Source organism: Enoplosus armatus, chromosome 8, assembly GCF_043641665.1.
Source record: "Enoplosus armatus isolate fEnoArm2 chromosome 8, fEnoArm2.hap1, whole genome shotgun sequence".
In the NCBI taxonomy this organism is placed as follows: domain Eukaryota; kingdom Metazoa; phylum Chordata; class Actinopteri; order Centrarchiformes; family Enoplosidae; genus Enoplosus; species Enoplosus armatus.
Genome location: NC_092187.1, coordinates 17,515,905 through 17,521,230, shown reverse-complemented (window position 1 = coordinate 17,521,230; position 5,326 = coordinate 17,515,905).

The following is a 5,326-nucleotide window of genomic DNA, read 5'->3' as shown; positions in this document are numbered from 1 at the left end:
AGATTTATTGGCAGAGAAACCAACGGTTGAATGAATGAACGTACTAGATTCTGTACTAGCTAAACTTCCTCTGTCCCATTAAGTTAGCTGCTTGTGCGGTAGTTTTGGAGTTGTGGCTCTAAGACAGACGTCTAGGTGAGCTAACATCGCTACTGAAGCTATATCTCAACTCAAACTCACGCTGTCTTCCTGCTCAGTTTCAGTTTATGTCAGTTGTTACCGGAGAGCAGCCACATGATGATAACAGTTACAATGTCCCCTAGTCCTCTAACTCAGGTCCTTTGCTTTGTTTATATTCGAAAATGCTTCGAAACACACAGCGACTATCTATTTGAAATCCTTAGTTTTATATCAATGTATACAGTCAGCAAACGGTAGCTTAAAATACGCATATTTCGTACAAATACCCGCCATTAGCAATAATTGGACTTCCAGTGTGCATGTCGGGAGTTGGAAAACGTCATGCAAGAGGGTGGACATCGGGCGGATGACGCTTCTTCTTAAAGGTACAGTACAACAATCGCATTGAATTGAATTTACAGTTTTTTTCTGATTGCTTAGGCACTATCTTTTAAACTTTTTTTTCTTCAAATGTTCTAACACTCCTCAAACATCAAACGTGCAATACAAGAAAACAAAAAACAACAACATTTGTGGTAGAAAAAAAGAACAGAAAAACATTTGGCTAAATCTCTCTGTCCAATCTTGGCCTCCATTGTTGTCTAAACCTATCCAAGGCCTATTAATAGTGCTCAAGCTCTGATATGTAAGTGAACTCTTTATCTTTCACATGTGTCAGTGTGCAAAGGCAATTTGAAAAATAGTGTAGCAATGTAGAAACCAATGTTTACAGTTTTGCAAAAAGTGTGTTATAAAATTACAAACTGAGTGTAAAGCAGAGGATGTACATCCAGTTTGGTACCCTTGGTAAATGCACTGACTACAAGTGTTAATGGTGTAAAAAAACTGTAATCACCCCACACTGCAAACCTGATTTACCAAGGCGGGCAGCTTCCTGGGACCCCAGACCTTTAGGGGAAAGTCCCTTGTTCACAGTGTATTTTGTTTGTGATAATTTAATTAGTTGCAACTTTGCACATACACCACTAAATCTACTGAAATGACAATGCTCCTGCATTATTAGTTCATCTTTAGGCCGTCTTGTTGAAATTTAGGAATAATAACTAGTAATATTTTCATTATTTAAATTAATGTTGGGCTCACATTGTGCTTATTCCTAATTAATTTGTTTAATTTGTTTACATGAAGATGATATGTACCCAGCGTGATTGTGGTTGTCATCCCCTTTTGGCACATCTTTTTCAACAACAGCCCTGTTGAAACAATGCCAATGAGTTACCACTTTATAGGTACACGCATACAATCTAATCCATCCCATATTTTAAGCCTTAAATTCTTTATTAGCCTTAAGTTTTTATTGACACTGTGTCAGAGAAATGTAATGTCATCTATTGTAGATTGTAAGGCTCTAGTACTGGTGTTGTGTCGTATATTGAGAGTTATTTGTAATATGTTTGTACTGTATGGAGTGGTGGACAAAACTTTAGACAGCAAAATGCAATCCAATATGACATCATTGTTAAAGTAGGCCTCAGAAATTACCGTAAAGTTGAACTAACTGTATCAAAAAAAACTGTTTTTGTTCATTCACAAAGATATGATTCATTGCTTACAATTGTTTAAGTAAAGTGATACCTTTGTATATTGTAGCTCTTGTGGTAACTTGTAAGTGTTTGACTAATCCTTGACACTCATAGCCGATAGATCTTTCTGTCTGTGGACTCTGGCCGTGTAAGATAAATGAAAGCCACTAGGACACAAATCAAACATTAGCATGCCCTACTACACAAGAAATGTCTGCTCTGGATGGTGAATGAATTTGACATGCAGGGCGTTTAGAAGTTGGCTGACACAAGTTACTGAATCATTTTGTGTACAGCATGATTGATTTTGTATTAAACTATAAATCAGCCTGAATAAACAGACAAGGTAGACCATTATGAACGTCTGGCTGCCAGTCATTATTGCGTTGCGTCTTTTGGATGCACCCAGAGTTTGGCTGTGTGGGTCTTTAGCATTCAGTCAAGAACATGCAGTGCATGACTTTTCACCTCTAGGTGTCACTGACAGCTACCTGTATATTATTCTCACCCAGGCATATATGACAGCAATGAGAAGGGGACAAGTTCATTATCTGAAATATGGGTAAAGAAAGAGAAATGTCATCAGTGCCCTTCAACCAATGCGATATCTGACAAAAGAACAGTGGTTGAAAAGACTATGGCTGAAAAAGATGGCAACATGTTTGGAAGTGTAATGCTGTTAGCAACTAAAATCTAATTTCCCCTCTGTTTGTTTGTGTGTGAGATCATTGTCTGGCATTAAAATTGGTCCAGGGATAAAACATGAATTGTTAACAGAATGTTAATTATACATTCTCAGTTCAGTTGGCTGCATTATTTCTGATCCGTCCTCTCATCTGCTGTGAAGTTATTACAGCAATGCTCCTCCTAGTTTGTGCCTCTTAGTGTTCTAGACACAATGAGCTGAGCAGCTTGATTAGCAGATACACTGTGCCAAAAGTGACATATTGTTTTGAGTCAGAGTGCATTAGCAATGAAGGCCCATCACTGACTGGTGCTGTGTTCCGATAGGCTGGTTTTAATGACAACCATATAGTTGTAACTGCAGCAGTCTACTCATATGATATACTGTATATTCACGCTACAAAGGTAAAATGGTCTAAAATGATGCCTGTTCCTACTTACTTTGACTTTTTCAAGCTATTTTGGGATAAAATAAAATGACGCATCTGTCTTCACTGCAAGGATGGCAGCTGAGAATGAAACCCGAGAAGACAGAACAACTTTCATTTATTTTGATAAAGCCGCTCTGTGTGGGCTTCAGCCCTACATTTAGTTTCATCTTTGTACCCTGTCCACGAGCAGTGCACATACAATTGATGTTAGGAGTGAATGACGTAACGTCTGAGAACATGGAAAACAATACCTGAATGTCACGCTCTGTGTCTGTGGCGCTTCACATGGAGGCTCAAGTCTAGACAACACAAAGTGCAGCACCAGACTGAACTCATTCAAAGGGGAAAAGTGCTTGTAATGTAGAGTTGTTTCTGGGCCTCGGATAGATCGTTATGTGATTTCCTCAGTCGAAATCTGGCAGCATTAAAGCTCAGCAACCATTAAGTATATCCAATGAAAAAATAGGGGAAGTTCTCAAATGGTTGGAAATATTTTTCATTTAAGTTGTCTGACTTTGTGCCTGTGTTTTTGGTGAGTTAAAGCCATAACATTTAAAAGTTACTATTATTATAGTTTGACCTTTCAGATTCCCATACTTGCAATTGTGTATACCACACTGGAAACCATCAAAGCATTTCACCTCTGCTATCGGACTAAATACGTGCATCAACACCCATATGTTGCACATCAAATATTTTCCTATGTCACAAATGGCTGCAGCTGCTTTTCCAAGTCTGTCTAGTGTCTCCTCATTTGGCATGCATCAGCAGTCACGTTCTGCCTGGTGTGAAGTCGAGAACTTTTTTTGGCCACCATGCTTGGCTTGGTCCAAACAAGTGGGTGCAGAAGGCCATAGCACTTATTTAAACGCTTACTCAATGGCAATGATCTCAACCGGTGGCTCAGCTTTCACCAGAAATTTAATAGGCTTTGGAAGGGTCAGTGCTTCAAATAGTTTGGGGAGTACACAGCTTAAAGTTAAAACTGCTGTAGGTAGGCATAATAAAAGGTGTTACTATCCATTGAAATCAGCCCTTGCCTCAGGGAGCTAACTTTGTGTTCCAAGAAATGTAAAAAGGGACAAAGAGGTGGGGCTAGCTCAAATGATCACTCCAACTCTGTGTGTGACAAGACTACTGATGTCTACAGGGTCAGTTTTCTCAGCAATCTGGTGAACTTCATGTTGGGTGATGTTCTTTTATTAATCATAATGAAAGGAAAAATCAATTTCCTTAAAAATCACCATTTCCCTTGAGAGGTAATATACCTTTTCAATTTCAGATTAATTTGGTTTACATAAGGTAAAATGGGGCAGGTCTACAGAGCTGTGCTTTAAGTATTAAACCCCTTCACACAGTCATGTTTTAAACCCCCTTGCCATCTCCGTGGTATAGGCATTAGGTATACAGAGCTGAGTGGGTTTGTATTTGCAGCTTTATGCATTCATGATCATGGACAATGTAATCTTTCCCAAATGTTTCCACGTGATCACAACTTCAAGAGATTTTTTTCTCTTTTAAATTCACATTAAGTAAAATGATATTAATTATAACCTATTTGAAAGTAGTTTGTGATATTAGATGATTTTAACTATCTCTAGACCATGGTGTTGATATCACACCACAACGCAGAAGTGAAGCGGAATTAAACATTTAGCTACTTCACAGCTAAGCCAAAAGCTGTTGTAGTGTTGGGCTGCAACCCCACAGCACACATGCCATTATTTAACTACACCCTGGAAAGTCTTTACAAGACACAGGTGGGGAGTCACTTAAACCACATTACATTTGGGTCTTAATTTCCTGTGGTGTGTAGCCCCCCTCAGAGCCACAGTGCCCTGTCTTTGCTGGTTTACTTTAAAGACTTCCTCTCTTCACTTTGTCTTACAGACCTGCAGCAGTGTGTTGATAGAAAACATATTTGAATGCACAAGTAAAAGATCTACAACATTTATTGGTCATTAACCACACGTGAGGTATGTTACTGCCTAAACACTCGAAGACTAGAAATAATCATCTGGCACTTTGGATGTGTATGCACTTGTTCTTGTGAAATCACTCCATATTACCATGAAATGAACGGACTGAGGTATCCAATTTATCAATTTAGACCACCCCACCCCTCTCTGACCCAACAAAGGTTACAACAAACACTACGAGGCTCTATCCACCAGTTTAAACAAAAGCAGAAGACCAGGACAATGTATCACACAATGGACAGATAACATTAATGCCTACTGCATTAGGGGGCCCAAGTAGACAATGATGTCACCATCACTGGCATCAGTTTTAATGAAAACCCTGAAGAATATCAAGGCTATGCTATCGTCAAAAGAACTGAGGCAAGAATGACTTCACTCTGCTCGGAGAACAAATAATAAACACAGTGTATTAAACTCTTTAATTCAATATTCCTAGTGTGAAACAGAGAAAGTGCCCATTAGGTACATTATTATGAGGCAGGGTTGCAGTCAGTGGGCTTGGGCAATTAGTAGTGGCATAAGTCACCATTCAAACATGCATGAATGAGAAATTACAACAGTGTGG